Source organism: Symphodus melops (assembly GCF_947650265.1).
Source record: "Symphodus melops genome assembly, chromosome: 21".
In the NCBI taxonomy this organism is placed as follows: Eukaryota; Metazoa; Chordata; class Actinopteri; order Labriformes; family Labridae; genus Symphodus; species Symphodus melops.
The window spans coordinates 5,078,196-5,104,276 of NC_136711.1; the positions used below are offsets into that span (position 1 = coordinate 5,078,196).

General features: G+C 40.0%; 1 protein-coding gene across 6 annotated transcripts in view; it reads left to right on the forward strand.

Moving 5' to 3' along the window:
* rbfox3a (RNA binding fox-1 homolog 3a) overlaps positions 1–26,081 on the forward strand; it is a 499,685-nt gene that overhangs the window by 4,966 nt on the left and 468,638 nt on the right. The window contains exon 1 of one of the 6 annotated variants that reach the window (XM_079372547.1): positions 8,264–8,378. The exons of 4 other annotated variants lie outside the window; for them this stretch is intronic. The gene's annotated coding sequence lies outside the window, so the exon portion shown is untranslated. Of the gene's footprint in view, positions 1–8,263; positions 8,379–12,133; positions 12,400–26,081 lie in introns of those variants that run through there. One more of the 6 variants, XM_079372548.1, reaches the window with a different exon arrangement.

Sequence of the window (26,081 nt, forward strand, 5' to 3'; positions counted from 1 at the left end):
TTTAAGGAATAAAAGAAATTCTGACATTGCTCCAGTTTTTGCCAGCAAAAACATTGTGGCCTGTGACAGCCTGATCACACTGTACGCTACAAGTAAAGGCTCGGGTTGTTATGCAATCTGAGGGTGTAAAAAAGCGTAAGTTACATGTAAGATATAACAAGGTTTGTACTCCAAAAGAACAACGTAAAAACAGTAGCCTAGCAAGGCTCTGGTGGACCAGCAGCTCCTAGATGGTATGGACTGTTTTTGTTAATTAATTCCGGGGGTTTTAAGAGTGACATAATAAGCTGTCACTTATTTAAAAAAATGTCTTACCCTGACTTTACACAGGCAATTGGGGTAGGCCACATCATTTTTTTTTATTTTGATGTTTTTTTATTTGAACAGGTCAAAAAAGGCATCTCTGCTCCGCAGCATCTCAACACCGAAAATATGGAGAACATGAGGCCTGCCTATTTCTAGGGCAGATGGTAAACTGTGTGTTCGAAACAAGCAGGGACCTCCGATGACAACAAATGAAGTCATTGCAAAAAGAAAAAAAATAATATCAAATAAAATACCTCCACTGTCCGTTCAACCCGGTTTCGTCAATCTGCATACAAATAACACAACATTACACTTTCAAATTACGTGCCATGCATTAGCCAAATTGCAATTTTGCGTGCTTATGATACGCCTTGCAACACATCCCGACTGGTTAAGGCATTGATTCTGCGATGGGCAACCCTTTGACTCCTGACGAAAGTTATGTACATTCTTGTACTGTCACGCTAACGACAGTTTTAGCAACTCACTACCTGCTCACGCTTCAGTTGATTGTGAGCAAACAGAGCTTCGCTGGTGATGTCATGACGTTGAAAGGCATGTAAAGGCATGGCACATTATTTGAAAGTATAATGTTGTGTTATTTGTACGCAGACTGTGAGGCTGGGTTGCTCCACTTACTACCTGGTACCAAAACAGAACAGACACCTGAAAACATCCCTATGTATGGCAAGCATTCTGATTGAGAGTGATTAATATTCATATTTTATTCACTCCTATTTGTTGTACACAGTTTAGCTCACAAATCTTTACACATTCCTGTACAGAATAAATCTAATTGAAATTAATAAAGCATCAAGAAATATTACAGAAGTATATATGAATATGGATTGTGGCCTTTGTTAATGTTAAATTTAGAAACACATCACAAATACCTTACGGCTGAACTTCACACACACATATACAACCACACACACTCCTGCTGCAGCTGTCACACACTTTACACGCCTGCGATGTGTGAAGTTGTCTTCCCTCTTAAACAAAAATCTTTATTTTCTCAGAGATCATTTCTATAAAGATGTCAGACAGAAACATCAATCAACCTAGTTATAGTTTAGATCATCTTCAATGGTAAACAGACTTGAGTTTGGATAAGAGTTTTAGTCTTCTGACTATTCCAAGCCCTTTTTTTTCACCTCATACATTCACACACTGATGACAGTGGCCGCTGTAAGGTGTTCATCAGCAGCAACAAATCCAATTCATATGCATTTATACGCCACTGACGAAACAGCAGGAGAAACTTAGGGTTTAGTGTCTCGCCAGGGGACGCATTGACATGTGGCTGGGGATCAAACCTTTGACCTCATTTGCACCTCATTGTCTCTAAGATCCTTTTAAAGTTTAAAAGAAGATCGAGCTTTCGAAAATAATGATTCAACATTCAAATATGATTTGATATTACTCTTTATAATTATAACAACAGAGAAAAGAATTTATCAGAGTATCATGTGCACACATCTCTTTGCCATGCCTCAGACCTCACCTCTGTCTGTCTCCATAGATTGTCTCTGTCGTTATCCAAAAAGTAGAAACTAAGCAGGTGCAGTGGAAAGTGCAGAAAACTGAACGGCTGGATGTACGAGCTGTTCCAGCGATGAAGCGAGCTTGGCAAATGGCTGTAAATTTTCTGCCGAACACACCCGTTCAGCTCATTTTCCCATCAAGTCATGTTACCCGAGCATATTACAGAGATTTACTGAAAGTGACTTTGGGTGCAGGAACACTCTGAAACACAGAGGGTCAGCGGAGGATCTCATTGTGTGCTTTTATTTTAAAGCTACACATTTGATTCCCTTTCGTCTGCAAGCTCGCTCCGTAGTAATTTGTCCTCTCGCACTAATTTCAGGTCAAAGGAGGGTGCAGGTTTCATCTAGGAAATCCTTTATATGGACACCTGGTTAAAGAATTCATTTTGTCTTCAGTTTTCTGAACTTTCCTTTGGAAGGTTTGAAAGTCCCAGTATCCACGTTTACATTTCATGTAAACATCGACTTTATTGAACTCGGGATGAACTGTGGATGGCTCCTGTTTCTATTTGTTGTTACTTTAGAACTAAACTTGGAGAATAATTCCAGCTTTGCCTGAAGCCATGCAGTGTAATAATCATGGGCAGGACGAGCTGCTTTTTGATAAAGTCTATGTAAATCGCCTTTGGTCAAGTTACTTTATTACATTAATAACATTCCTGCTTTTAATTTTTGTGGGACATGTTTGCTGTTCAATGATCAGCTTAGATTTTACTTTAATTAATCTTTAGGCTCCTTGTGGAAGCTTGTGATGTACACAAGTTTAGCCATCGATTCATTGCAGCTCATTTTCTAAAAAGAGGAATTTAGTAACACGGTAACGGGCAGAAAAACCAAGCAGATAAAAACAAAGTAAATCCTGGGAGAAGAGGGAGCAAATGACGGGTTCAGACTGACACTTGTGACAAACAACAATGAACAACCATAGAGGGTATCAAAGACAGAGACTAAATAGACATGGGGTAATCAGACACAGGTGAGACTAATGGCACAGGTGAGGACAATCATGGTAATTAACAAGGCGGGAAACATATTACAAAATAAAACAGGAAACACTAAAGACTAGACTTAAAACACAACACAGGAAATAAACTTACAGGCAACATAGGAGAAAGCAGGGAAAAAGACTAAACACAAGACTAGGAAACACTAAAACACACAAGGTAAACAATCAACACTAGGAAACATAAACACAGAACACTTAGAATGAAAACTAAAACAAGACGAAACACAGAACCAAAACGTCACCTGTAGTTCATTTCACTTGTCTGTTCTTGAGAACATTTTAGACAAACAAAATACTCTGATGGACCTTCAGACTAAATCCAATGCATCTTTAACTGTTGGACTTTTAAGGGGCCCCTTTGTTTAATTATTAATCACATTCTTTCATTCACCAACAGGCAAAACATTTATTCTTTAATCCAGTTAAATATGCAGATGTGGAGAGAACATATAAATGAAAAGTCTTTATTGAATGATTTATGGTTAAAAAAGGTTAGAAAAGTTTGTGAACATGTGTTCTAAAAACAGATAACACAGTGTATATGTGGTTATGTTTATTCTAAAAACAACACAATTACTACAATTATTTATTCTATTTATTATAATAACTTGTCTTTATTAATTTAGGATCAGGTTTGTGTTACATCAAATATAAGCATATTTTACTCGTTTAAAGACTTTATAAAGAGCTTGTAGATAAATGTCTGTAAATTAAAATTTCTGAAACCAAGTTTCAGCTTAGAATACTCTTTAGAATAGACTTTTTATTTTTAATTTTAAATTATTTCTTTTTGGGGGGGAGGGGGGGCACAAGAAATATTAATATTTAACTTGATTTGAATGCTAGTGAGGACGAGAGGAACAGTTAAATTCACATGTGACAATGTTCCATTAAAATATCTTTCCTCCATTTAAGTTTCTTTCAATAGCACTAAAAGCTAGTTGGTTTGAGGTGCTGGTTTGGCTCGCACAGTCGAGCGGACGCCCCGTGGATGCAGACAATGTTGCACTGATTGCAGGTTGGACTCCCAGAAGTGGTTCATGTCATCCCTTCATTTTCTCTCCCTACATTTCCTGTCACTCTGACGTTGTCCTCTCACTTAAAGGCAAAACAACACCCTGACAAATATTCTTTAAAACAAAGCTGGTTGGTTTACTTGTTTAATTATGGCTGTAAAACAATCAGGTTTTATTTTAAATCATGATTAATCACTTTTTTTATCACATTTCAAATACTATAATTTAGTATTAAAATGTGCTTTTGTAATGTTGAGCTAAAGATACTTTAATTCCTGTTTCAATTCAAACCAGCTTTTATTTTGAAAGAAAAAAAATGGAATTTGTAGCAGAGGGGAGTTTGCTAAAGATCCAAAAGTTAATAAAACAGGTCAAAAGAATGGTAAAGAAGTCAAATTTTTTTTTTTTTTAATGAGACATTGATGTGTCTGCACCTGCTCTACAGATTTCATATTTTTAGAGAGCCAGCATTTAAATCACGCAACAGATTTTTGTGTCTTCTGCAAAGCTGGTAACATAATTATATCAAACCGACACCTGCTTGTCAACATTTAAAAAAAAAGGATCAACAAGTATGACTGGTTGCTTTGTATGTACACAAGATGTGTCTGCAGCCACAGTTTCCAATTAGCTGTTTACAGATCAGGCTTGTGGGTTTGCAGTGAGTATAAATATGCTTGAAGATGAAAGGAAAATGTATTAAATTCATTCATGCGGTGTGTGTTTGGGTGTATATGTGTGTGTTTCAGAGAGAGAGAGAGGGAAAGTCTGATGCCCTGGTAAAAGATGTTTGGCTCGTTGCCACAGACATCCTCATTATAGGCTGCCTCGAAATTTTGCTCCATATTGAAATGTTTGTGTGCACACTGTTGCTGCGTACATACACTCAGCCACAGCAAAGTAAAAAAGTTAAGTCTATAGAGATTTATATAGGAGGTGTAGGAGGTGCTGACCTCTCTTTCTTTGTGTGTGTGTGTGTGTGTGTGTGTGTGTGTGTGTGTGTGTGTGTGTGTGTGTGTGTGAGATGACTTGCACTCAAAGGAATCTACTTGATTATGTTCAATGGAGAGCTTTCTCCTCCCAGGCTTATTTATGTCCGCACACTGCAGCCTGGACACGCACCTATAAATCTGTTGCTGCGGCAGACCACACACACACACACACACACACACACACACACACACACACGTGTAAATAAGCACAAGCACACTAGCTACACACGTTTCCTGCATCTCTTACACCTACATTTGCTGACATTTCTCTCTTGAGATTTTTTTTTTTTTTCAAACAGTCTTTGTCAAATAACAATCTTCTCCCTCAGGTGTTTCAGGACCCTCCGTACATTTTAAAGACATACCTCACAGGCTCATGCACCTAAATGCACTACTGCAGGGCTTGGTGACTTGTACTCTCTAAATATTTGGAGAAGGATGGGGAAGGAGGGTGGAGGAGAGTTGCGGTGAGATTGAAAATCAATCATTTGCGCTGAACGGAGGAGAAAAAGTTGAGCGAGCAGAAGGAGACATTTTTAAAGGAAAAGCAGCGAGCAGTAAGCTGAGGAGAAACGGGTGGCTGCCTGTATAGAGAGAGGCTGACTGATATAATGCAGGCATGCAGAGACAGTGTAAACCTCATAAGGGTATACTTTGATTAGAGGAGCATGTCGTTTATGAGAATTATAATCAATAATAATAAAAACAAGAGCAACTGCCCTTTGTGATGTCATGAAGGGAAAAGTTCCAAACGGCCTGTTTGAGCACAGATTTTCTGAAAGGTGGAGCAGGCAAAAGACAGAGAAGTTAGGCTTTTCTCATAACTGGGGGGTTTGGAGAGGCTAGGGAAACATATTAGTGTGTGAATATATTTTGCATAATATGAGCCTTTTCAATGGCTTCTATAGTAAGTAAGTATAGTAAGTATTCTGACTGAACTTTTTATTTGGCCAAAGAATATGATACCCAAAGAAAGAAAATGAAACCCCAGAATTATTTTTCTTAGTTTAAATTAAATTAAATAAATTAAAATTGCCAAGAACTAGTCTGGCATCTACTTTAATCAGAGACCACTCTTAAGATTTCAGAGGTAATGTACCTGACTTGTACAGTATGCAGCTACTACCAAAGGATGAAACATCAGCAGAGTCCACTAAGCCGTTGATGGAGTCATCACTCGGTGCGTTTGAAGATTTCCTTCATGGACACAACTTCAAAATTTGATACATCCTTGAGAATTTCTGCTGGACATGTCTGCTGTGTCTCAATTAAAAGAAATGAATCCCTCGTCTCCGTATGTAGACGATCCACTGTGATGTAGGCTGATAGAGCAGATGGATTATTCACTACTATCTTGCCTCGAGCTACATTAAGACCACTATCAAGTGTCAGCTGTGGTTTCGAACCTAGCTCCCTTTTTCTTCACCAGCTTCATTTATTCTCGTCTCTACATCTCGATCAGCAGCCATGAGGTCAGTGAGTCACGATAGCCAGAGGTAAAATCTGTCATTGGCCTCTGCTCTCTGCCATCACGGCTCTTATTTGCCGTAATGCTGCAAAATGAAAAGAAGAAACTGATCAATGTGTCAAAAAGTGGTCCACACATTCTAGTCTGGGCTTCACTTAACCCTAGGCAAATTGTAGAAGAACTATCTGACACTACCCCAAAGAACAAAAAAATACAACAGCGCAAAGGTTAATTGTGGTTTATGGAGCAGCAAAAACTTCTATGGTCTGCAAAGACTGGGCTAGGTCCCTTTCTACAAATACCAGGAGTAACAGGAAGAATCCACATTACAATAGAAGCAAAAGACGTGTAGGAAGACACATGAACTTACAAAGACGGGAAGAAACACAAAGACTAAATACTCACACAGAAAAGTGTTTTCTTGCCACATTATGACGGATTAAGCTGGGCTCTTGTAATATATCAATAAGTAAGGTCCTTTACCTGCTTTTTGCAAACATAACGATGAGCATGGTCTTGTTACCTGCTCTTTTGTAATGTTAACAGACAAAAAGTAAGGTCCTTTACCTGCTTTTTGTAAAGTGTCTCGAGATAACACCTGTTATGAATTGATGCTATACAAATAAAGATTGATTGATTGATTGATTGATTGATAGACGAGACACAGGTGAAACTGATGAAGGCAATCAAAAAGGGAGGGAAGCACACAAAGGCAGGAAGTAAGACTAGATATGATTATGCACAGGTGCAAGAAATACGAAGTATCATATGAAACACTGAAAACCAAACGAAGGATTATCAACGGAAAAATACACAGGAAACACAAACACAAGGTCACAAATGACACCGATGAAACAGGAAATCAGAGCTAAGCACAAACAACAAGAAATGAATAAACTACAGAAAAGAATCAGCGCTGAAACATGTAAAACCTTTGAATGTAAATTGTGTTGTGATTATGCTGATTTTCTTTTTACTTTATCTACCCCAGAGGAGAAATTCAGGTTTACACACATAAGCCTGAAAAAGACAGATGCTCAATACCAAATGCACCTCGGCAACACTTAGGAAGTGACCTGGCACCTCTCCAACTACTAGACCAACTTCCATACTTTGGTCCGTACTGATATGTAAAGAAATGTACATATATAGTCCCCCTGTGCCACCTACACCAACGCCATCAACCAAACCCATTGCATGATGTGTTATAAGTCCTTGTTGTTTTCTTGCCTGTTCATTCATTCAGTCTGTTTGTTTTCATTTGAGGATGATCAGAGCAAAAACTGCTCTGGTGTTTGAGGCACAGACTCAAACGTAAGAGAGACAGCTTTAATTCACCCAAACCAGGCAGGGTGATAAACCACGGAGAGGGAGGGGTTGAAAGGAGGAACTGATCCTTCTTGGACGAGTGATATATGAATTCTCATCACTTGACACCTCTTCCTCTTTCCTCGGAATCACTTCTTGCTTCCAGCGCTCCCTCTATTTGTTCACCCCCAAACCTCTCCATCTATCCTCTCACTCCTCAAGCCTCATCCTTCCTTCCCTTCGTCCCCCTAATTCTCCACCCTCTGTTCCTATTTTTGCACTCTAACCCTTTTCGTTTCTCCCTTACCGTCACATCGACTCCATCCCCCCTTTTTCCCATCCATCGCTGTCTCTTTTATTTCTCACCGTGGTCACCCTCAAGCACCCCCTCCTTCCCCTCCGCAGGCCGATTTGCCTCGCTCGATGTCGGGGTATTTGACAGGCCTGCTGCAGGAAGATAGCGCGATTGAATGCAAGTCCCGAGGGTGGGTGGAGGAGGAGGGTAGAAAAGGGTGAAGTGGTATTAGCTGGTGAAAAGGGGTTGGCACCAGGCAGCAACAAGGACAGGGAATGGGAGAGGGGGGGTGGGGGTCTGGCTGTTGGAGAGAGAGAGAGAGAAAGAGAGAGAGCCAGGCATGGGGCTTAGAGCGAGCCAGGCAGAATGATACACCAACCCCAGAGAGGGACAGAGAGACCGAATGAGCTGCTGCAGAGATGGAGATGAGTAAAAAGCTGGTACGTAAAATATGTTGACTGTTCTGAAACTTTTAGTACAACTTGTTTTTTCTTCAGCTTCCTCTTAAGGCATGGGACTTGGGAAGCGTTGGCTTAGGAGGTAGAGCGGGAGTCGATCAGCAGTTCTATCACGAGCTTGAATGAGGAGGTGTCTTGCACAAAATACTGACCCCAAACTGAGCCTAGAGGAATGGCTGTGTTAGTGTTAATGAATGTCCTCTATGATAATAAGCAGGGGCATGTCAAGACCTGTGACTGAGGTGGCCAAACAGTGGCTCTGACTAGGCCGGGGAGGTATTTGTGAACATATTTCATTGGTTTTTTTCCCCTTACCAAATATGTCTACATTAACCATGCTTTAGTTACATACATTAAAAGGTATGTTATGGGACTTTGAGTGTAGGTGTCCAGTAGAAGTCACGCTATAGCACCAGTCTCTCAGAACAAAGCAACCGTTTCACCATACCTCCCCTGGCCTCTTTTTTGTGTTTGGATGCATAGCCAAGTGCAACTATTTGTATGACTCTATTCTTAGCTTCCATGCGATAGCACATACTTATGAAACTGCCAACCTGGCAGATAAGAAAAGTTTCCCGCTGCTGTGCAAGATGAAGATGTTGCCGAGCTCAGTTAACGTCTTCGCACTTGAACTGGTTTTATGTTTTTAAACAAAGGACTGTAATAGTTCAAATGGTTGCACTGGCGTAAGAGATGGTTAAACGAGATTCCCCTTCGACAGAATCTCATCAGAGTATGTAAACCGAGAGAAGATGCGACTATGGAGTGATGTTAATAGACAAAAGCTCATATGCACTCATGCTTTTGTGATCAAACATTTCTTGACCTTCCCTTCCCAAACTGACAACATTATTGACTCATGCACAGCAAAGATAAATAAAACTGTTCACAGTTCTGTAGGCAGTCATCCTGGGGGCTGAACTAATTGTACAATTGTTTACTTTTTCTCTGTTTTCCAATCATTTCTATGTGTACTCCAAATCAAAGAAAATGTTTTTCAGGGAGCTGATTGGCTTAGTTGTAGGATCAATCATTTTCATTTTCTGAATTGTAAAAGACGGATCTGAATAGGCAAATATAAATGCAGGACTAGAGCTAGTTGCGTTCTACTGCTCAAAAAGTCGCCATTTATATTTCAGGGATGATGCATGGAAAGAAAATCGTGGAAAACCCCCCAAAAAACTCTTGACTCCATCTCAAAACTTAACAGAGGTTCTTCTCATATGAGGGAGGACAGGTACAGGGTCCTGCCAAACAATGGACAATCTACACAACTAAACCAGGCCTGACTAATCTCTACCTTTTAAAAGAAAAACAAACAGGGCTTTGCTAATCTAAAAAAGGGGCTTCACAGAAACAAATTCAGCTCTTTATAAAAGTCCTAGTGTTTCCCAACAAAGTAAACTGTGTGTAAAATGTGTGCAAAAGTGTAGTGTTTTCTGGGTATACCCAGTCTTACCTCGTGAACGCAGCCTACTTGCTAACTCCGCCCACTAATAAATACCTTTTTCATAATTTCCTGAATAAACTTGATCAAAACATTAAAACAAATTCAGCTTAGACAGGCAGAAAGACTGTGATGTATTTTGGTGTGCTCTTTTTTATTCATTGAAAGAAGTAGAAGATGCCAGCAGTCTCGGGGAACCAATCAGCTGCATGGTAAGATGGCACAGTCATGCAGGGAGCACCTGAAGAGAAATTTAGGGAATGGTGAGAGAAAGAAAAGGAAAAGGAAAGGAAACACACACACAGCAAACCCTGTTCTGAATCATGTCCACATAAAGGAGAGTATCCCTGTAATGCTGTACAGCTATGGGTCAGATGAATCTACGACACGAGGCCCCGATCAGTGAGGACTGTCATTTCATTGAATGAATTTGCGATTGTGACTGAAGTCAAACTTAATATCGAATTAAAGCATGGACCTCATTGTGTGTTAAAAACGGCATTAACTATAAAAGGCTTAAAATATTGTTATTGATCATCTTCATAGATCATTTTGTCATTAATCAAAGACCATTTTTCTGTTTATTGGGTGTCACAGCCAGTGACGGACGAGTGGAGGAGAAAAGACTTAAGAGGTTCACATTATTCCCAAAATCATCTAACCAAAAGGAAAGAGGAACATTGGAGGAGCAGCCTCTCCTTCTCCATGTTGCTAACAATGAGGAAGTGGGTGCTACTCTTATGGATTGGACAACATTGGGCGCAGATGTTCTCAATCAATGATCACGCAGCCACACCCACTGGCACCTGAGACACATCAACAGCCAACCAGCAAACTAGAAACCAGCAGGGTCATTACATGGGGATCAGGGAAACAACATTTTTCAGTATTGCCAGCATGCTAGACAGTTACATTTACCATTTACCTTATATAGCCTAGTCTGAGTTTTCTATAAATTCACTTAAAATAAACTGTCTACAATGCAAATGCCCCTTTATGCCTGCTTCTGCATGTTCTTCAGGTGTGTACAGCATTTCGATCGTTTCCTTCTTCTTCTTATCTCTCAGAACTCCTCAGATGTAAATGAACGGGTTTAGCTCCTGAAATCTCAGGACAAAGATTTGATTTGGTGAGAGCAGTTCAGCCTCATCTATTCCCACTGAGTAAAATACAATATAATGTAAGATTAAAAGTGAAATAAAAGACACTTATCAGCAATTTAACTGATGTAATCTTTGTTACAAATTGAATGAGCAATTGCCTTTATTAGATTTTATATAAATTACAAAACATCACAAATAAATAAATACATAAAGTTGAATAGGCCAAAAACACTCTTTTCAGCACCATGGACAGCGACACAGCGTAGCTCCTCTCCACAGCCTTTGGGTTGGATAATATGTGTTACAATGTAAGAGTGTTAAGCAGAAATATTTGTTAGAAAACTGTGATGTGTAAAAGCTTTCAACGTTTCAATGCCCCTCTAACCCATTGTCCCTGTAGACTTCAAAGGTCACATATAATTCTCCTTTTCAACAAGTCTAAATAAGTCTAAGAGGACCCCCAAAACAGGTCTGTGAAGTTTCTTGTTCTAAATCCACTCTTATCCTGTATTTGATCATGCCTATAAACCCCTTTACTTCAGCCCTGCTTAGAACTGGCCGTTTCTGTGTCTGTAGCTTTAAATGTAAATGAGATGTCACTTTGCGCCTTCCTGCACCATGCCAATTGTTTAAGGGGTGATCAAACCTTTACAGTTTACTGCCACTAAACTGTGAAACACCTAATCTCTTCATATAAAATCAACCCCACACTCTTAAATCTTGAAAATCACTGTTGAAGACTCTTCTCTGCTATTTGGCCTTGAGAGGAGAACTTTATAATCCCTATAATTACTACAATGTATTGTGAATTCTTGCTGTGCCTTCAACCAACCTTGGTTGATTGTGAATGTGCTATATAAATAAAGTTAACTTATTTTGATTTGAGTCCATCTGTCATTAATGAGAGACTCATTTAATGATCAGCGGCTAAAACAGCGTCAGTAGATGAATTTAGGGGCTTTTTTGTCCTATCATATTCTGAATTACTGGGCCATTTTTTGGGTGACTGACTGAAAACTGGCTATAGAGACCTTACTAACAGACTTCAACATGCCTGGACCTTCAACACAGAGAATTAGTGGGGTGAAACCAGTTAACACTTCCCTGTTGTTGACATGGTGTTGCTAGTTTATTTAAGCTAATACATGCAGTATAACACTGGAGGAGTTAAACAAGTCTCCTCATCAGACGTAGCCTTAGAGGTGAAAAACTGACAAGTAACTTTTTGTGTGTCGCTGCAGATCCAAGGTGGTGTCCATCCTTCCTGGGCAATGTCAGATGGATATTTCAGCGGTCTTGTAATCCTAAATGATTGCCCTCTGTGGCTGCCAATCAGGCCTCCCAGGTCCAGTCAAAAGTGTGGTAGAGCAGCAGTTGGGGACAAGGACATTTCCTTTCTGACTCAAAGTGCTGACCTCAAATCCTTAGAGGCTGAAAAAGTCGCCAAACCATGGTACAGAGTCGCAACAAAATGACAGGAAACAAAAAAATAATTTCTCCTGTTCTTTTTATTTCCATCTGTCTTCCTCCATATTGTCCTCATTTATCTATCTTTCCTACTATGGCTGCTGTATTCCCCCTCTCCTCTCTGACTTATATTGTGGGTTTTTATTTAGCCCCTGCCTGTCATTGTCCATAAACTCTGATCTTGTATCACCCCTCACCCACTGTTTTTCCTCTTTCTTTTCCCACTTGATCTCCATCCTCCTTTCCTCCTTACCGCATTCTTCTTATCTCTTCTTTTTTTTTCTCTGCTTGTCCATCCACTCACCTCCACTCACCTCCAGTCGCATCTGACAGCAGAGCTAGAGATGGGGGAAGAAGTGCGGGGGGTCGTCAGATTGCTGTAAAGGGCCTGAGAGATGACAGCTATGGGAAAGGACAGCTGACCCCTCTTATAGAGAGAAAGAGTGTAGAGATGGTGATGGTGGTGGAGAGGAGGAGGGAGTTGTGTGTGAGATGGAAAGGAGTAATATCAGTGTAATAAAAGGTCCATTCAATTTAACCGTTTCAGACTCGGTCTCTGGTTCAATCTTCTCCATCTCTGTGTCTGTTCTGACACCAGGGCTGCTTAGAGGTGAGATTTTATGGTTAGCTTCGTTCCATTTGTCCTTGCTTTATTTGCTTTATTGTGCTTTATTTTTTCATTTTTAAAATGGGTATGCTCTATTTTCATTTTTGTATTTAATTTATTTCTAAATATGACAATGAGTCACACCAAGGACAGACTTGAGTAAAATGACCATGTTCATGTGTCTTCACAGGAAGCGGCCAACTAATAAACTAACAACAAGTCCTAAAGCCCCAAAGGATTTGGGGTCAACAAATCAATACATTCTAATATTCATGACATTTAAGCAGGACACTCAGTCTCAAGATGTTCCCACTGCTTTGTCAGCTGTGTGTGAATGTGTACGAATGCATAAGCTAATAGTGATGGCCACTTTACATAGCATTAACTCTGCCATCAGTGTGTTAATGGGTGTAAATTTGTAGGTGTGACCTGTGGTGTATAAAACACTATTAGTGGTCTGAAGACTAGAAAAGTCAATATGTTATTTAGTTTTTTCACTGGCTTCATTTTTCATCATCGCAGTATGACACGAGAGAGAAACATGGACATGGATATGAGGCTTTTGATAGCACAAGATGATAATTTTCCCAAGTTTCCTAAGGCCCCTTATTGAACTTTTCTTAGTGCACAAACACTTCACAAGGACTTCACTATGCACAGCCAGCACTGTTCTGTCCAGAAAAAAGGTGGGCATGAGGCCTTAAATTAAGAACAATGTAACAATTAAAACATATATATTTCAATTCAATTTCAAAGTTGTGTTCTGAACAGGCCAAGTAGCTGTAGGAAGCTGTTGGATCATGTTTTGTAGCAATGCCCTCTGAAAAGCTCTGTTGTCAGAGAACAAATTCAAATCAGAACAAGACCGATACTGATGTTTTAAGTAACAACTCAACTGACTGTGATTTTCTTTTTTTAAATTCTTTTCTTTTTCTCTTTCTTGTGTTAATGAAGTGTTCTGCACCTTTCCTCTCTGCCAGTGGGTTCAAAACTCACCTGTAAAAAACATGATAAATGATAATGTAGAGCCGTTAACTTTTGCCATTTTCAATTGCTCACTCTTTTCTTTATAGCCTCACGTGTATTATTTTTACCATGAAGATGACGCTCAGGCATATGGAGTCTTGAAAAGGTTTGATGACTTGTTGTACATGCATGTTTTATGAACAGAAAACAATAACAACAGACATTTCAGAACTTTTAATGGTGGCAAGCAGGATGTCAACATTATGGCAACAGCTGCAGAACAAAGAATAAAAGTACATCAGCACAGAATTATCCAATAATACTAAGAATGAGTTATGACAAAATGTGTACAAGACTTTATGACAGCAAATAAAGGAGAGTTGAAGCTGCTCCTTAGGCCGCTCAAGTAGACTTTATTGTTTGTTTATTTAATGCACCTCCTCCTCGCTCTCAGGATTTTTAACATGCAGTTACCTGGCTCCCGCTGCCTTCAGGTTTGAGGTGTCACTCCACTGAATTGCTGTTGTGTGTAAGAGCTGCAACCTCCTGTTGTCCAGTCAGGACACATTAGCTTGTTTCCGTGAAATCTGCCAGAGCTGCACCTAAGGGAGCTCAGGGGAAATGTCCCATACTGTATCTAAATGCTAATCAGCAATCATGCTTTTAATGAACACAGAAAAATCTCACCTACAACCTTTTGCTTTGTAGGCTTTTTACAAGGTGTCAGACAAGGACGGGACACTTAGAGACTGATAGGCTGTGACTTTTTGATTTAAAATACATTAAACTCCTTAAAATAGAATGATACAAGTACATGTTTCACTTATGTCTCTACCAAGAGATATTCAAACAATGGAAGTTAACATTTTTGATATTATTTCAATAAATTCATGGTAAGTCTTCTCACTACTCAAAGTTAATTTTTACAATGCAGGCAGAGGCCATGCTCCTCAACAGGCAAGGCAGGTTACTGTTTGTGGCCCCAGACCAGTAGGTGGCCCCTTAAGGGGATACAAACTAGAAGACCAAAGCTATGTGCAAATTTTGCAACAGCAGTTAAAAAACGTTGCTATAGGGGAACCATCTGACAGCACTTACTGTTGAGGCCTTGGTAATCGTTGAATGCTTTATGGCTATGGCATTATAACAAAGAGAGGAGAAATTACCTGCCAATGAAAAGAAAAGAAGAAGTTAAAGAGTAAACAGTGATACTGGCCGACGGGATGGTGATGAATGCTGGTTGGACGGACATCAATTGATTTTTGCCAATAGTCCCAACTGACTCTAGAATCACCACTGATGGCAGGTCACAGCTTCCCATTTCACACTCATTCACATACTGATGGCATGTAAAGTGACCATTAGTATTAACTAATACATTCGCACACTCCCGACTTAACAGCAGGAGCAACTCAGGGTTACATCGGACATGTGGCTGCAGGAGCTGCGGGGATCAAACCTTGACAGGTTGAGACTTTACCAACTGAAGCACAGGTTACCATTTGTGACATTTTGACAAAAAGACACTTAATGCATAATTCTGGCCAATTGTGTTAAATTCTCTAACAAACACTTTGGTAGTGATGCTTTTTGTTTTTTTACGATTGATCAATAACTTTAATGATTTTGTTTAAATTTTATTTTTTGTTCGTTTCTCTCATCAATTATAACTCTGCATGAAACACATGGATGGTATGTAAAAATGAGTGCAGTGTTTTTCCAACAGTCAGTGAGAAAGAAGACATATCCATTCCTATGAAAATGTTTCTATTTGAAGACTTTTGTTTGGAGTGAGATCCAAAGGAGAGAAAGTGTGTTAAGACTTGACTGAACAGATCAGAGACAAAGACAGGGTGAAGGACGCAGAGGAAGAGGGGTTGTGTGTATGTTTGTGTTTGCGCTTGTGTTGTGTTGGTGTGCTTGTGTTCACACTCTACATAAGGCAGTCAGTGGGATACTTCCTGTTCCGGATGGTGTGTGAAAAAGCTGCTCTTATTTTAGAGAGTGCATTGTAGTGTTGGTTTTAGACCATGATTCTAAGCCTGCGTTTCATTAACCCTTTCATGCTCAAGATACAGAGCTCAGTGTGGTTCCAAAAGTAAAAATCCCATTCACTTTCTCCATAGCAGATTTGATTATAAGCCATAATGTCAAAGACTATCCAAGGTATACTGACCATGAGTGTGAAATGATGCTGAATGGTCCTGTAGAAGAGACCCGATTGTATGTCAACCTTGTTTTCAGAAAAAAATGGTTTGTTCATAATTTCAGTAGAAAGAACTACATTACCTACAATCCTAGAGTGTCGAATCAAGGTCGGTGACATAGACTGTAAATGAGTGACGTCAGCTATCTGTTACGTAAGGGTGCTCTGGAAGCTCATTAGCGGCAGCCGCCATAATGCTGGAAATCCTCAGACTAACCTCCAGTCAACCAAAGGACAGGCTTTCAAAATCAGAACAGAGCCATTTTAAAACAATTCACCCCCCTGTTAAGTGTGTGCCAGTAAAGTCAATAACTAATCAAACCTATCTAGTTTTTTGTACCAGCTTGTAAACATGTTTATTTATGCTGTAAAATGGCTTTTTTGCCTGCTGTATGTGACTTTCAGTGGAACCTGGAACCAGTCCCAAATGAGCACTCGATGAACTGCAGGATTTTGCACTTCTACATTGGCTTCATTTTTCAAGACCAGAGGTTGCCACTTGGTCGCTGCTTTGTGGAGCCAGCTGTTACCATGAAAATGTTTACCGCCCGCATAAACTTGGGCTGCTACCACTGAAGTTCCCAGAAGTTCAAACACATTTTATTTACACAGTGTAAAATATTTGACAACATTCTTATTAAAAAATAAAATCACTAGAATAAATGTACAGAGGAGAAGGTTGGTGTATGTTTTTAATGTAGTGCGCTAAACTCAACTATTCTTCTTCAAAAAATGTAAAAAATTAACACTTAACACTGAGGCACCATGTGGCTGTCATTGCCTATACAGCGTGAAAAATGTTGACACAAATGGGGCAGGAAGATAAAAGTATTTTCCATGACGTTATGATATGGCAGTTTACTTGAGGTTTAAAGTTTTTAGTAAAATATCACTTCTTATTTCATTTTCATATAAATATAATGTGGTTGTGAGTTTGTGCACACCAACTAAGTGCTATTAAAAATGATATTATAGCAAAACAGAAGCTGATTTGTTGTCAGCTCTCAGCTTTTGATGAACGCGTCGGGCAAACAGCTGACTAAGATGTTTCATTACACTTGCTGAGTGTCTGAGTGTGTGTGTGAAAGTGAGGGTGAGAGAGAGAGAGAGAGAAACAAATGTAATTGTGTGTCATAGGTTGTGTCATTGGATGTATTAGTACAGCTATACATGTCTCATGAGAATGTGTGTGTTGTTATCTAGTAGATGTGTGTGCGCTTGTGTGTTCTGCAGGACTGCGTGAGTGGAATCTCCGACCCTGACGATAAATGAAATAATCAAATGTTTATGGTGCGTAAAATGGCAATTGGCAGCAGTGGTGACCCTGTGTGTGTTGGGGGTGTGTTTTGTGTGTGTGTGTGTGTGTGTGTGTGTGTGTGTGTGCGTTTGTGAATGTGCTGTGTGTGTGTGGAAAGTGTTGTTGTCAGTGTGTGTGCATGCTCCACTGTCAGATGCAAGGTTGTTATTAACAACTCTCTACACAGAGAAATGGAGCAGAGGCAATACAGGGTCTGTCAGGCAGCAGAGAGAGGGGAGAGACAAAGCAGTAAAAGTGAGAAATATGCACATGATTTTTATTTCTTCGAGCACATGCACACTGACACTCACACACACACACACACACACACACACACTTATGCAAACGCCAAACAACAGTGCAAAATTATTTAAGCAGTCTTTCAGGTTCAGCCGAAGGTCAGAGGCAGTGCGTGGCAGGTTGCCTAGCTACGCCCGAAATTAAAAAGGTTAAAATTAGACAGGGATTTAAAATACTCCCTGACTTCCCCCAGAAATGTCTTATAACTGCAGTCTAACCTTTTCCGGAGACTATTACATTTAATCATTTCTTGTTGAATCTGCAGGAGACGGCATGAATGAGTCACAAAACCACATTAGCTTTGACAGGCGTTTGAGTAAACAGAGAGCGCACTTAAACAGGACAGCGTTCCAGTTCAATCAAATAAGTGACAGCCAAATTACCCACTCTGTGCAGCTAAACCCCCTCCATATTTTTTTCTTTTCTTTTATCAACTAGTGTTTACAGGCAGGTTTAGAGAGAAATGTGGAGAAGGTCTCATGGGGAAGAGCTACAGCTTTATGGCAGCGACTATGAATGTTAGATGGAGTGGAAATCGCACATATCCAAAGTCAGCAAAAAAAAGATGCAGGTGACAAATTACACTTTGTGTGGTTTTTGCTGTTAAGAAAGTTTTTATGTGCTTTGGAATGAATTGTGAAGTTTGACGTCTAATGTGGAGAAATTCATTTAAAACAACGGTGTGTATAAACAACTTTAAAACACACCGTCAGCTTCTCTCCAAACATACACGTGAACTTGATTCATGTTTTAAATTTCAAATAAACACTTCAAACTACCTTAAGTGACAGTTAAAAACAATTGTATGATTATCTTCAACTTTTCTTCGTCATTGATCTATGGACGGCTGGCGTCGCTAACATTTGCCTATACTGCATTGCTTATGCTATGGGCCGATCCTAATTCATTTAAGAATGCTTGAACTTCCAAATGATTGAAAATGCAAGTGGAGGTGCACATTAAAACCTTGCTTAGCATAGATTTAAGTCACTTTTCCCTGCAGTGTTGTCACTTATTAAATCTGACAGGTTTCACCAAAGTCTACTTCATTTGGTTCTCCTTCAGCCCTGCAAGTCAGCTGTTACAGAGTCCAGCTCTTTATTCAAGGGGAGCTTTTCACTGACAAATTACTATCATTCTCTTTTTTGATGAGCTTCTGAATTATTATCCTCTCCACAGTGATCCATGTAGTGCTATCTTAGATTCACAGCCGTATCTATTGCACCATCAGCAGCTGAAGCACAGGGGATCCATCATGGCAGCATTGTTAATTCAGCTAATCTATCACTTACTGTGGAAATGAAATCCAGGCACCTGTTCAACTAATATTCAAATAAGGTGTAATGATGACTCTCATTTCCTTCCTTCACCTTTTGGGGGAAAAGTATCATCAACCGTATCCATGTTTTTTATCCTCCAGGTTGTTTTTCTAAAACTTGTAGAACTGTGGTTTGATGTTGGATTCGCTGAAACACTAGCTAGTTTTTGGGTGTTTTGTCATCTTCTGTCATTTCAGACGCTGTGAGTCTAGGAAATATTGAGATGTAACCTATTATACTTACAGTCAATCCTAATATTTATCCACTGGGCAAAATATCAGAACCACCTCAGAAAATAACACAACCACAGAGTGGAATCACCCCCTGGCTGACAGAGGCTCAGCTATAAGTGCACATAAGCTTCATAAAAGGCAGAATTTATTGCAGAGCTGCTGTATTAGACTGCTTAGATTTAGCTGGGTGTACCTGGTGGGGAGGGGGGGGGATCGCCCTGTATACATCTCCTTGCATGCATGCTTGCAATCATGTTAGATTGGGTGGGTGGGTGGATTAGGAAGTGAAAGGTGCCCAAAAGCAAATGTTTGTGCCACGAAGATGGGCTGTTAATCCTCTAATCTACACCCAAAGATTGTGTATATATATATTTTGAAGTGTGTAAGTCTGTGAGTGTGTGTGTGTCTGTGTGTGTGTTTGAATATGAGTTGTAGGGAAACTTGAAGCTTTATGACCTGTTCAACTGTATTTAATGTGTGGTGAGAAAAGTCTATGATGTGCAGTTTGTTCAGCAGTGTGGCTCTTTGTGGGACCATTTGTTTTCATTAAAAGACTGCAAAGCCTGCTAGCTACATGTAGAGTCATGTTGTCCACTTCCCCTGGTCATATGTTGTCTTAAATTGAAGAGTCTTATCCATCAAATCACTCAAACTACCTCAAGGTTTCATGTGTGATTGCTTTGCTAGGAGCAGAAAGACAACAAACACAAGTTACATCTTAGGTTTGCTACAAATAAAGACAGAAATCCAACTAATGTCCCAAAAGTTGTTTCCTTGTAGAACTGCAAGTTATCTTTATTAAGTTTGAAACCTTACACACCTATCTCAATGAGCATCATGAACCACCCTCTTCAATATAGCCATTTAGTCCATAGACATCGTGGTAATAATAGATCATAAAACACATACACATACTCCACATGCAAACAGCTTGCAGACAACAGGATGTAGACGCTAGCAGAGATATATTTGCCCACAATCCAGCAATCTTACTACACCTTGTCAGTCGACATTGTCATTTGGATTCTCACAACATCTTTACCAGGTTCTCACCATCTGCTAGTTAACAAATGCACGTTGTGTAAAACATTAGCACTCTATGTCTTGTTCAAATTCTTACATGTTGTTGCTTTAAAAGCATGACTGTGATCTTATTAGCGAGGTTGTTTGAAACACACAATGTGGATGGATGGTGGCAGCTGCACTTATGGTCATGATTGCCATGTCTGCAATGAAGCTCTGCGTCGATTGTAGCAATCGTAAGTAAGAGATGTGTGAGTGTCTTTGCTGACTTTTTCTGCAAGGAAGCATCAGAGATGTTGCCAAGATGGCTGCCCAATGACTTGAATCCAACTTTGGGATGCTTCAGGGATAGAAAATATGATCTTACACCTGTTTTCTTGTGTGACGAAAGTATCTGGGTGGCATGTGTAATCAGTCTTAATTTTAAAAATTACTGCAACTGAGATATTATTAAAGACAGCAGAACACTTCAGGTTAAAATTAGTAGAAATTCATAGTTTTAGCATCACTCTGATAGTCATAGTGGCCTGTAGCCTGAAACAGACTAACGTGTGCAAAGAGACCACAGAAGTCATTGATGAAAAATTCAGAAGAATCCACAGCTGTGTTATTCATATATGTTGATGTGATTGTACCAACAAACAAAATTGCAAAAAAATTCACCTTGCCCAACTTAAATGTAAAAATTATGTAAATCTATACATGAAGAATTTTATGTCTGCATTGGTATAAAAATAGAAACATCTCTCCTGTTTCTATCATCCTTCCCATTGTTTCACTGCCTTCAGCTCCACCCCTCCATCTCATGCACGTCCGCCCACCTTGATCTCTCATCTATTTTAAATGTTCTGTGAAGGGACTGAGCCGCCTGTAAACTCCAAGAGACAATACATTCCTTTTAATTAAGCAATTAATATTGGCTGACAACTTCGCTGGGTGCATCAGTTATTCTAATGTGCCGGAGAGAGATTCACGTTGGGCAAATGAGTCATGAGGCCAGCGAGAGGGGCCATCACATCGAGTCTTTCCACACACTTTAAAAGCACATTATCTGTTGCTGCACGGGTGGGAGGAAGATTCATGGAAGTGTACTCATGGAAGTTGGTAATAGGACCGCATTACAAAGAGTAATCCATTGCAAGGTTGGCCCTGACATAGGGCATTGGAAACTGAAGTGAAAGATTCTGTAATTTGTTCGCTATGGTTAAACAAAGAAAAGCTATGTCAGGTTATACTTCAGAAAGTCAGGTAAAGATTAGTCAGAAATGTTTTCCTTTTCGAATCAGAGTACGCTTGACCCCAAAGTTCAGGTCATTTGATCAGTGGGAACACAAACGTAGAGTACTAGTGTACCGTGGCCATGTCCGAATGAAGAGGTTGGTCTTGGCATCTGTGCTCAAACAACAAATCGCTGTATGACATAATTCTAAAACTCAGTAAGTTTAAAACCTTTCTGCAAACTGTTTGCAGGCTTGTTTGAAGACCTGCAAAATAAATGGAATATGTGTGGAACATAAATGTCTAACAGCTATCAGGAAATAGGCAATGTTGTTTATTAAAAAAGCAAAACTTGCAGAACTTGACATGCACAAATTCATTCGTAGAGTATTGATGGACAATAAAGTCTTATGAGGAAGATAAGTTTTTTACTGTTCTGTTCTGTTGAGGCCTATACCTTTTGCATCTGTGTCATTTCAAAGTCTGACACTGGCCTTGCAGTCTGTAAAAGAGGAGCTGCAGGCTTCCTGTGAGCTGCGCTATGCCATGCATTACGCAATGACTTTAATGGACGAAGCCTGAGTGATGTCACCCATCTGTCACAACAGTGGACTCTGGAGGCTCATCGGCAGCAGCCACCATGCTGGAAAACCTGTCTCAGACTAACTTTCAGTCAACCTCTCGACAGACTGAGAGCTGCAGCTGAGGTGGGTTTTCAGCCTTTTATCAAACTGTGACATCGTGACTACCTGTCAATCATCTCAGCTAACAACATAACTTTGAATAACACATACTCTTCATAGAATAAAAACCAGCCGTTAAAAAAAAAAAAAGCGTCCCCCGAACTGTGTGTGCCTATGATGACAGTAACTAATCCGACCTATTAGCCTATAAACATGTTAATTTCTACTGTCAAACAGACTTTTTTTTTAGTTGTGGTGTGTATTTGACTTTGGGGGCTCTTGGAGCCAGCCTCAAGCAAACACTTGTCAAAATACAGGATTTGTCCCATTCGTATTGGCTTCATTTTTCAAGATTGGAGGTTGCCGCTAAGGCTTCTGTCTTTTGGGAGTGTGAAAGAGGCATTAATGACAATTTAAAAAGTTAGAGAATCACTTATCCTGCTTTGATTGAATTTGTGTAATCTGAAAGCTGTAAATCAATTTTCCCTCAGTTATAAAAATCAAGAAACACCTGCTTAACAAGAGATGTTTCTAAACTGGCATCTCTCCTGATATTTATACCCACAATGTGGATTACCACGGATATGTAATGCAAATCAGGAAAATACAGGTGACATGCATGTGTGACATTTGTGGTAAATAGCGTGCATGTTTGTGTGTGTGTTTTTCTGGTTGTTGTGCACCTACATGACAGCAATTCTGAAAACCTTGAAAACAAATATGATGAATGAGATACTGTATAGGATGGGGAATACGATCAAAACATTATTCAGCAATCCAACAAAATATGCATAAGATATGCAGCAGCATGCATTATGCAGCAGTGCTCATGTGGGAGCCCTTGACCTTTACACACTCCCCTGGCTCTCCTCAGAATGCCCTTGGATGCCTCTTTGACCTCAGCCTCAGCCCCAACAGCAGTTCTCCTGACAGCTTCACCCTTTGGCACCCTTCACTGGGGCTCCCTCACCCACAGACCCGACCTGCTCTTCCTCACCCCTCCTTGGCAGGCCTACAGTTTTGGTTGATTCCTCATAGCAACACAGCAGCTGTTTAATTGGTTGCTAGAAAGAAGCAGATTACCAAAGTGTTCATTCACGCGCGCACGCACACACACACACACACACACACACACACACACACACACACACACACACACACACACACACACACACTCAATGGCTAGTTTTAATTAGGAGGGGTCTAATTAAATGTGTATGTCCACAGTTGTGTGTACAAGTGTGAGTAGGTCTCCTTTTTCTCAAATTTTAATGGCCTTTTTGGACTTTTAGAAATGAAATTGTGGACAGTAAATGGATTCGCTGTAGTCTGACCGAGTCTGTTTAACTGCCACGATTTTCTCCCTGTTCCAGTTTGCTGGCTCACAATAATGAAGCAGGGAGACAAACATGCACACAGGAAAGTGGTCATCTCTCGCTCCCTCTCACTCTCTCTCTCCTTCACTGTAGATGGTACTTGTGAAGTGAGTGAGTAATCTAATTCAATTCTTATTATACATTGACAGTTCAGGGTAATTGCAGCTGTTCTAATGTCCTCCATTACATGTGACCGCATCACAAGCGCAGGCTTTAATTTCCTGGCCGGGGAGAGAGCAAGACATGAAATTAAAGCTGAACGAGGGTCACTGCGGGTGATGGGGATGCAGAGAGGAGCCAATCAATGACTGTTGTGATGGCAAGGTCCGGCTGAATTAACTGAAATGAGGTTTTCAAGTTAAAGTGTTTTCTCTTTTCACTCATTGAAGATACTGAAAGAGTCAAACGTCCCCTTAAAGCCACAGGAAACCAAAGTCCATAAAAGCATTGTCACTATACTGTTAAGGGCTGTATTCATTTGATTGTCAAAAGCACAAACCTTTGCTCTGCAGATGAGCTAGTAGGTGTCAATCAAATATGTGTGTGCCAGTTTCACTGAGTCGGTAGCACAGTTGCCCCACAGAGAGACTCTTTAGTTCTCGACACATTGGTCGTAAATCCCAACGTTGGCCTATTGATTCATGTCTTCTCAGCTCTCTCTTCTTCAAATGTCCTGTCCCTCTTCAGCCATTCTATTAGTAAAGACAAATATGTCCAGTAAATCAACTTGAGAGAAAAATGTGATCATCACTGTACAAAAAAATAAAGTTTTCTTATTTGAATGTTTATTGTCACTTTAATTTTCTGTGTATGATTAATTAGACCTCAACGTTGAACTTCATGTTTGCATTTTTACTTATTCAAGCTTAAAATTCAGAGGCTTCTAACACTTTAAGTGTTAAAGTAAAGAGCTGACTGTGAATGCCAGATGTTTTTATTATTCTTGCTCCATAGCTCCTATATGCCCTTTTTCTTTCATTAGTCAGCAAAGACATATCTATAGTGACACAGAAAATTCAAAAATAAATGCTGTTCTTTGGTGTGCAGATACATTTCTGTGCAAAGCTCAGCTCATGAGGCAGTTTCTTTGGTGCCTCTGAGCGTTAAATTCTTCATCTTTACAAGCTGGAAAACATTTTTGCTTCAAGCTAGTCGACAGGCTGAACATCCGCCGACTTGTATTCAAGTCTCGTATCTAGCACTCAGAGTGTACCTGTGTTTGCTATTTGGATTTTCAGCAATCGAGGCTGTGATTTTCTGGATGTGAGCCCCCACCACCCCACCTCCCATGGCTCCTACCTAGGTTTCCCTCGTATCTCCGTGGGGAACTGTGAAATCCATTTAGAGCTTATGGAAGAGCTACAGGTCCCCGGCGTTCTGCCTAAAGCTTCAGGGAACACACAACAGCATTAACAATCCATGCACATGGGAGATTTAGCATTTTGGTATTTCACATGACAAAGTGCCTTTGATACCTGTTAGTTCCACCATGAAATGAAGAACACGTGTGAGCAAAAGTTCCAACATGGTGTTCGGCTGTCATGTAAAAAAAAAAGGACTTGAATGTTTCTCTAAGAAGCGCCCCTTTAGTTTCTCTCCACACCTTGTTGAAGATGCATCAACACATTCAAAGGTTTCTCCTGAAGTTTTCTATGCAGTCTTACTCCTCTTTTGGATCCAAAGATTTCTGCAATGTTGAAACTTCTCTCTCCGCTTTGTGGGAACTCTTCCAGAAAGAATTAAAAGCAAAAACTCTGACACCCGGGAGGTTAAATTCTCCTTGGCAGTACATCAAAGCTATTGTTACAGCTATTATTTTTGAACCAGTGTCTATCCGAGTGTTGGTCTTCTAGCCAGTGGGTTGTCTTGAGCTATTATGACGGCAGTGTTATTGTATCCTATCTGCCTAATCGCAGCTTAATCTTTCTCAAGGTAAAACCAGGCGTTGCGTTCGTCGGGGGATGACAAAGCCTTGACGTGGTTTTAATCTTGGTAACCGAGGCGCCGCGAGTCGTGCAAATGAACCTAATCTCCAGTCGGATGAAAGGAGGGATCCCCAGCTAACAGCGAGATGATGTTGTTTATTGTTTTGCTGCACTTATCGGCTTAACATGTAAAGATTTTACAAGGAACAGCTCAGTGGTTTTAAACAGATAAAGACGGCTTAGTGCCAAAGATGTGTTTTCCCCACACAGTCTCGCCTCCTTTTGGTGTCATCAGGAGAAAGAAGCAGAAATCCAGCGAGAGTGCAGAAGAAGGCCACCAAACACACGCTTTGATAAACTGTATCGAGATTATTAGACTTTCTGGGATCTGTTCAAAAGTGAAAAATGGGGAAAAAAATAGCAGGCTATTTGCTGTTTATTCAACATTAGACACAGATTTCATTGCAGTATATGGTTTCATGTTTTAACAAACTGCTTGGAGAATTGGTTTTTGA